We start from the raw sequence: 9,273 nt of genomic DNA on the forward strand, positions 1-9,273 counted from the left end.
ACGCGCGCAAACGATTTTTCTCGAAAAACGGCGGCGGCGCCATTCCTGGGAAAAGCGACGCGGTGAAATCACCGCGGTACGAATTTTACGACGGTTACGGGGCCGCAGAAAAGCATTTATTATTTGCGGTCTTAGAAGCGATCCTCGTTATCCTCGTTACCGAGGGCCGAGCCTCGACAAGAAGCCACCGGGAACAACGGAGGAGAGAGGCTGAGAAGAGGCGATGGTAGGATGGACGCAAAGAGAGAGAGAGAGAGAGAGAGAGAGACTCTGACTTTGAGATCTGAGAACGAGGAGGAGGACGAGGCAGGGATCTCTCCGTATGGCGGAGAGAGAGAGAGAGAGAGAGAAGAGAAAACAATAAGACGAAAAGGAGGAGGAGGAGGAGGAGGAGAGGTGGAGGCGAAAAGGAGCGAGGGAAAGAGAAGATAGACACTGGCGGTGGAGTAATAACGGACTGCTCACCATGATTATAGAGCACGAGGCAGCCGGTACGTTGCTTAAATCAACAGAGAGCAGAGCCGGAGGTTTCACCTGCCGAATCAATTTTTACCTCGTTTCGAGTCTACCCGTCCCGTTTTCGTCCTCCTTCTCTTTCTCCCTTCGTGTGCAGCCCCTCGTCGTCTTTCACCCCGCATTATATACCGGCCGTGACCGGTTTTCCTTTGGTTACCGATTACTTTTTCCACCCGATCGGGGGAAACACCCACCTCTCCTCCCCTCTCGATATTCTTCTCCTTCTCTCCTTTCCCTCGACGATGAAATTCGCTTTTTACAAGGACAAGTTTAATATTTCTCCATGAACGCGTTTTTGTTTGTCGAGTGAGAGGGGGGAGAGTGGATGAAAGGAAGGAATCGTGCAAGTGATGAAAATATTCTTACCGGTCCAAGGGGGAAATTGAATTTTTCATTCATCTGTGTCTGGACGAAATCTCTGTGCGTACAGGACGATTCAAGAAGAGAGAGAGAGAGAGAGAGAGAGAGACGATTTAAGAATCCTTGAATAGTGTTCGTTAATTCGTGATAGGAGGTTGATTTCTTGCGAGAAAGTAAATAACGGAAAAGAATGAGGAGAAAATTTCGTTTGATCGAATATCGCTTAAGAATTTCTCTCAAAACTTTGTGCTCGAATAAAACCGGTCGATGGAGATCGGTTGACAAGCAAAGCTTAATGATCATCCCAAGTTTCTAAGTTTACTTAGAAACCAGCCACGACGTAATTCGTTCCATAACTCGGGAAGTTTTGACGGACCCGGTTTTTTGTTAATTTCAAACTAGACGCACGAAGAAAATTTTGACGATACCAAAGTCAGAATACTTTCAACTTTCTTCCTATCCGAGACTTCGTCATCGAGCAACGATCATTAAACGAATAATTAGAGACAAGTAAATTTGTGAATCAAAGAATGTACCTTTTAATCAACCAACTTTGCCCATTCCCTCTGATCCATCCAGTACGCGTACGTATCCCCTGATAAACGTGGGGAATATACAACTTTTTAATCCAATTAGCCTCTGTTTCTTTGACAGGGTTCCTTTTATATCAAACGCATCTAGTAGTAGCTCATCCCCATCCGTGGCCACTTTCGGTATTACGTTTCATTTTCATTAAAACGTAGAAAACGGTATTTCTTCTTTCTTTTTTTTTTTTCGATGGCGAAAGGCAAATGGAAGAAGAAGAAGAAGAAGAAGAAGGGGGAAAAATATCGAATTAAATAGAGAGAGACAGAAAGAGAGAGAGAGAGAGAGAGGACAAGGATGTATAAAGAGGAGAAACGAGAACAAACGAAGGAAGGAAACCGTGGTTGGAAAGTTATCAGTCGAACACAAAGCGTCTACGTGTCCGTGCATACACGCGGCTTCCTACGTGAGCTTCTTCAACGACCATCCTCCTCCCTCCTCTGAGCAAAGTCTAAAAGCTCGCAGCGACATTATCCGGGAAGAAACTTGGAGAACGGGGACATTTTGAAATTTACGAATGACTACATTATTCAGGGGAACGAGGAACGCGGGATACAATGCGGTTTCCTTATTCTACGAGTCGAAATGTCCGTTCGAGGGAGGGAGAGAATGGGAGAGATCTAACACCCGGTGTCCCTTCTTTTCCCCGGATCGGGTTGGTTGGTATCCTTGGCGGAGAACACGAGGATAACACCAGGTCCAGGTTTATACGAGGACATCAAACCGGCCGTGGGCCGGATATCGAGGACTTTACGCGGGAGGAACAGCCCGAGTTTTCGGTAGCGAAAGGTTAAAGGGACGTTTTCTCTCGGCCCATGAATTTCTCCTATTTCGCGGTTTATAACCTACTTTCCAACAACGGACGCTTTTCGCTAGCAATACAGTCCGTTTCATAAGAGATATATTTCCGGAAAAATTGATATCTAAGATAGGATCCTATTATCCGAGAGGATAATGCCAACTTTTATACAGTCTTTTCTTCTAGATGTGCGTTTACTTTTGATATCTTTAGACTGTATACATCGTAGTAAAAATGTTATCATTTTTGTAGGTTTTTTCTTTTCAAAAATAATAAGTTTTAATCAGAAAATGAAACAATAACCAAAGTTTTAATTCTTTAAGACTCAAGGATGTTTATTAATTCAAAATTGTCCTCGGAATTTATATTTTATTGTCGATTAAATTGATACCATTTTTACTTTTCATTCGATATAAAAATATATATATATAAATATACGTGATATAATTCAATCCAAGATTAGCTGCCTCAATCGTTATTTCATTTCTGACCACTTTACAGTCAAATGATCAAACAAATATTGTATTATCCCTTCGAATATACTTTCTCTCTAAAAATATCAATTCAAAGATATATCGTTATGAAACAGACTGTACATGCAGAAAAAGTATTCTGCCAAGCTTCGAGTACTTAGGCACTCGACTTTCGGTTCCTGGTGGATCCTCCTCATCGTCACAAGCGACGATGCGAGTGAACAGTTCGGTTCTTGGAGCATCGTTGACCCAAACTGGGTCGTTCGGCCGCAAATTGATCCAGATCGGGATCGGTGATTCCGATGAAAAAGAGCTCGCTTTTTTGCGAAGGAAAAAAAGAAAAAAAAAAAAAAATCCCAGCGTGCGTTGGACGATCGTAAATTGGCGACGAACGGCCCCCGGTTAAAAATGTACGATAAGTCCGTGCCGTGTTAAGAAATTTATGTCCGGTACACGCGGCAACCAGTTATCTTCCGGAACGAGTTATCTTTCGGTTCGATATAAAAATGATTTTTCCAAGACTTACGGCTCGTTGTTACTACCAATCTGTGAAAATTGGGGTTCTCGATGTCGCATTAAGCAGCTTCTCCATCTGACTTTTATATTTTATAGTGTTTCATTCGAAGAGGAAGAGAGAGACACGTGATGGAGAATTTCCACGATCGATGTACAGGATATTCTGAAATCGGAGAAGAGTGGTTTTAAAGATAGAAAAATAAATCGAAAAATATAGAATAAAATTTGAAACTTCGTTTTTGAAAAATAAAGGAATAAAGGAAAAGGAAAAAATTTTGCAAGTTTTGTCTATTTCCTGATTAAATAAGAATGAATTGCTATTAGATGGTTATTTAAAAAAAAAAAGAAAAAAAGTTATATTAATTATCATAGATGTATCAAGATTTTAACCGAATAAAATAGTAATATTTTTTACGTAACGTAAAATTGGAATTTTTATATTAATTTCGAAAGGTTTCATGATCTTTTTGAAGTAAAAAAATTCTTATTTTCCAATGCAGCATTTTTTTATCAAGTTCTACAATTTATTCTCATCGATATCAAGTTTTTATAATCACGCTTTTACAATCATCATCGGGTCAAAGTTCCATCTTTTCAGAATATGTATAATATATTAAGCTTCAACACAATTACGCGAAGAGTACTCATTGTGGAAACAAACGTTATGGAAATTATGCGGGAATTAGCCTCGCGGCTCGATTGTTACAAATTTTATTTGCAACGATTAGTTGTCGCGGATGAACACCGAGGCGTAAACACGGTTGCAAAATTCAACGAGAGCCGCAATGCTATTATCGCGGCAATGACGAGTCGAAATCGATTATTAATAACGCATTAACGCGTGCACGGTACGTAGAACACTGGTTTCCGGTTGTGTCATGACCAAAGCGGAAACGAAAAGTCTTGCGCGTGCGTGAACTTCACGCGCGAAATCACGTTCGAATCTGCTCGATTATTGAATACGAAGAGAGCACGATGAGAGTGCATTAACCTTTTCGTTATAGACGAGATATTTCGCGATCACGATGTTATTAACGAGATATTTTTTAATATATTCAGATGAATACCTACTATTTTCAGTGTACAATCAAATGAAATGGTACATTTTCGTATTATTGTTTCTTATCTAATAAATAAATTTCATCCTACATTTCATCCTACACGTATTCACACATTGTAATAGAAAATATATCTCACGTAACGTGAACATTCGTATACCTAACGAAGCTTTTACCGTATTGTTTATAAAAGATTCGATTCGTTCTAATCTATCGAAATACTTTAAAAGTAAACTATTTAATCTTACTAATAACATTGAATTCCTACGAAATGAGATATTTATATATTGAATTTGATCTCATTGCTATTTACTAACCTCAATTACTGCATCAACGACGAAATGCGTAGCAAATGAATTTTCCAGTAAAAGAACACACACACGATATCCCACTCGTAACATTCGCGCAATCATTATCACGATGCGATATATCTCATCCATAACATCACTTTGCAAGATATTTCGTTCACAATATTGAAAAAGTTAAACGAATATTAACTTTTGCGTGCAAACACTTCCATCATGGATGCTATTCACTAATACGCGCATGCGCGGTTCAAGCGTTTCGATCCACGTTTCACGCAGCTGCCGATCCTCGTTTTCGCTCGCACGTGTACCGGACAGCTTAAGTAAATTGGAGCGCGAGTTGCAAATTTACTTGCTAGCCAGCAAACAGATCTCTCTTTCTCTCTCTTTCTCTTTGTATATATACGCGAAACCATAAGAATTGAGAGGCCGGGAATAGTCCCCGCAGCTGCGTCAAAGAGGGTTTAAGAACGTTTACGCGACTCGATTAATTGAGCTCGAAACGGAACGAGATGACTGGTACTGGTTGCGCAATAGCACTGCAAGTTAGCTCGAGTATAGCGCCATTTTTAAAAAAAAAGATTGGAGACAATTGAAAATTTTAACGTAGATATATCAATAAATAATGTCAAATTCTTTCGTAAAAAGATTATTTCTTCCGTTTTTAAACGAAAAGTCGTATAATATAATCTAGAAGATAAGATTTTATAAATAAGCAATAAATAATTGAAGAAAATAATGAGAATGAGAAGATGTAAAAAATTATTAATATTAACAACCAATATATATATATATATATATAAAATATATATATATATATATAAAATAAATTCCTAACATCTTCGACCAAGCATACCTATACATTCTCTCGAAACAGAAAAAAAAAGAAGAAAAACAAAATAAAATTAAAAAATAAAAAACGCAAAAATTAAAAAGAATTCCCATACCCATAAACCTGCCTAATCCACCGGACTTAAGAAGAACACAGTATACACCTCCAACAAAAGCGACGAGCGTATTTTTCGAAACTGCACGATACAAAGGATCTCCAACTATTAATCCTATTAAACAGGATTATAGGAACGGAACAGAGAAAGGGTAGACGATAGAGAGTGGCAGAGGCGGATCTGATCCGGGCAAAAAGGTGTTTTCCTCCTTGTCTAGCTGGACGAACGAGCTATACTGGAAGGCGCTCTGGGGTTTCCAAAGGGATATGATAGAACGAGGCTCATGACGGTCTCTCTCCGCAAAACGAGATCCTCGGCCTCGAATGCAGTCTGCCGTGAAATGCATTACGTATGCATCGTGCTATCACGCCGGGAATCTGTGGGACCCAGACATTCGCTAATTCGCGCGCGCGCCAGCATTTCCTCGAGCGGAAATCTGGACCTCCACGGGAGCGGAGAGAGATCGTGGAAGACGTATACGGCCTGGCATTATGAATTCCTGGTCGCGTTCGAGCCACTTTGTCCCGCGCTTTTTCATCCCTTTTCTTTATTGAAATCGGCCAACTCGGGGAGATGGAAGGAAATTAATCGCGAATGCCAGAAGAGGAGAGGGAGAGGGGGAGAGAAAGAGAGAGAAAGTGAGATCGATGGTGGCACGGTGTACAGGGTTCTAATTAGTTGGAAGGAGAGAGGAACGATTCGACGTGGAAGATTTTATTCGTTCTGGAGAAATCATCCATCTTCTCTCCCTCTTTTCGATAACGATCGAATTATTGGAACGGAGAGTGAACGATTTTTTTTTTTTTTTTTTTTAAATTTTTGGAGTTAAGGAAATTTATAAAAATTGAGCGTTCGATCATGTGAATCACTTTAACTTTAATGCGGAAAATTAAAAGTACCATTACACGAATCTGAATTTTGAACGAAATTAAATTAGTATTTCTTGAACGGACAACAACGTCGAATATTCGACGTTTTAATATATCAAATCGTCTTATTTTATTTTATGTTATTTTTATCGACATACGATTCCTCTTTTTTCTGTATCCAAAAGATAATCGAATAAATTACCTATCAATATCGAACGACAGGTTCGCGTCGTGATTCGAACGAAGACATATTCGACAATGTCTATCAAGCGTGTCCCTGACACATTATTCGAGTTAACACCGATCATCGAGGGCAAGATACACGGAACATATAAATGAAAGCCGTCTTCGAGATCGATACACCTGTTCCCATCGTCGCAAAGTCCTGTAAATCAAGATCAAAGGAAGGACCCGTCCATAGATTTCTAGCGAGTAACCCAGTCCATGGTCATCCCGGACACTGGCTAATAATTAATCAGATTAGGACCTACGTTATGCCTACGTGCATGCGCGTACATTTCGAATGCAATCAGAACGCGCAATGGGTTAATACGACAAGGCAAGGGGGGCACATCGGTGAATCTGGATTCATTATTAACCACCGTTTGATCGATTTAAGGCGGTTTCTTAATAATACACGATCAATCTCACGAGGTCAATTCTCGATTCTAAATATAATTTCATCTCGATTTCGTGAAAATTTTCAATCGAATCGAATCGAACGTTGAGAATCTCTTTCGATATCTTTTTCTTTTTTTTTTTTCTTTAATATTTTATTCGAGTAATATTTCTTTAATTAGAGAATCTTGGAAATTTATAAATCGATCGTTTGAAAAAATGGGAAGGGAGGGGGAGGAAGGGGAATAAGTGATTCCTCACGATTCAGAAAGCCATTTCGAAATATTTGATCGATTTCTTGGAAATAAAATAAAAATATATATATATTGGTTTTAAATATGGACAAGATATCGCGTTTTAACATTTCTGTAGTGGAAATTGACACGGTGGAGAGCGGTTGCGGCGTTAACAATCGTGTTACAAGTTGGAAATTGCGTTTAAGTAGAATTCAAAGCCTCATAATTTTGTTGGAAACGGTGAATAGCGGCGGTTAATACTTGCTCCTCTAATGAGAGGACGTGCCGCTTTTATTTCCACGTATTACAACCTTATAGAAATACCTTCCCCAATACCATGTAACAAGAATTATTTTGCATGTATATATTTTAGGAATAGGAATTAAAAGCTCGCTCTCCTAAATTTTCTTTCTTCGAGTTTTAACAACGCATAGTTTCACGCACGGGAATAAAGATTACCGACCAGCTGATAAAGCTGCTTTCACACGAAGAAAATTTAATCGATTCAACCTCTTTAACCTCTTCAACCTCTTCAACCTTCCTCCTCCACCATCCCTTATACTTTCCTTTCTATTATTTTTAGAATTAAAAAAATCTTTATATTTTTAATAATTCTTTAATATTTCTTTCCTTTCGTTCACAGAATTATTATACCATGTATAAAAATTCGAAAATCATAGACCCGCTTATTCGACTACTATCCAAATTCTCTCCAAAATTCAAATATCGACCAAAATCATCCCTCATCTTCAGATATATAATATAATTCGTAATCTCATTCAATATCCTCCTCCTTCTCCTCTCTACTACACTCTCAAACCGAAAGAATAAAAGCACATATGTAATTTTTATTCATCAAAAAAAAAAAAAAAAAATCTAAAGAGATCGTGAAACAATCGAAAATCACACAGTATATATATATATATTCGTTCGAGCGTGAAATAATATAACGAGATAGGGAACAGACTGATCCGACAACGCGAAAACAGCCGCACCGATAACCGCAATCGATCCTATTGCATTTATAATTGTTCCAGCGATAGGCAGACATAATAGGGCGGGGGATCGAGAACGGGGATCGGCGGCCGATGGAAAATCTCGGCCTCAGGATGACGTCGTTTCAAATCAAACTAATTGTGGTGGCCGATACCACCACCGCCATCGATAGAGAGGCAGAGGATTGTAATTGCGAGCAAAATTAAATATGCAACGTGAACGATGCCAAATGGCCCGGATACGCACCGAACATTTATTGACTCGCCGATATTAATAGCTGATGAAGGGGATAGACACTGGGCTAAGTGAGATCGAACGACATATCGTCGCTCGTAACGTAACAAAGGATCTTCATCTATTCACGAAAGAGGGGAAATCGACTCATATTTTTCAAAAATTCGAGGAAATTTGATTAGAAGACGAAGATATTTATAGAACGATAATCGAGAGAAATACGAATATTTCGTATGAAATTGAATTTGAACGAGGAATAGTATCCGGTTAGCTTCGGATATTTAATCAGAAACCTAATATATTAACGTAATAAATAATTCAACTCGAACGATTTAAAGATTTTTCCTTACTTTTGTTTTCAAACAAAATCATCGATCGAAAAATTAACAAAATCGAGCTCCATTTATAAAAGCCCCTTTTACAATTTTACTCAAAAATTTCCAAGATCGATTCCAAGATCTCTCTCCTCCGAAATTCGACTTACAAAGAGTCGACTTATTATATCGGTTACATCGTTTCGTATCACGAGCGGATGGATGGGCGAAAGAAACATCTGGACGAATATCACACACCGGCCTCGTAAATCCCACGGCTTAACCGTCCACTTCTAAGACCATAAAACACCAGCTATGCAGAGTAAAAAGCATCGAGCGGAGAGAGTGGCTGGTACGATAAACTGTCGAGACGTTTTCACCGCCTTCGTGCCACGCGCCTTCCATTCCATACTTTTGATAAATCTCTATTTCTTCCTCCCCCCCCCC

The 9,273-nt window shown here is 39.0% G+C and overlaps 1 long non-coding RNA gene across 1 annotated transcript in view; it reads right to left on the bottom strand.

The window, feature by feature from the left end:
• Positions 1-9,273, bottom strand: part of LOC122710411 — a 103,666-nt gene that overhangs the window by 45,545 nt on the left and 48,848 nt on the right. Inside the window, exon 5 of the long non-coding RNA XR_006345928.1 lies at positions 3,260-3,412. This is a non-coding gene — a long non-coding RNA (uncharacterized LOC122710411). The remainder of the gene's footprint in view (positions 1-3,259; positions 3,413-9,273) is intronic.

This window comes from Apis laboriosa, unplaced genomic scaffold, assembly GCF_014066325.1.
Source record: "Apis laboriosa isolate Shangri-la unplaced genomic scaffold, ASM1406632v1 scaffold14686_cov152, whole genome shotgun sequence".
Lineage (NCBI taxonomy): Eukaryota > Metazoa > Arthropoda > Insecta > Hymenoptera > Apidae > Apis > Apis laboriosa.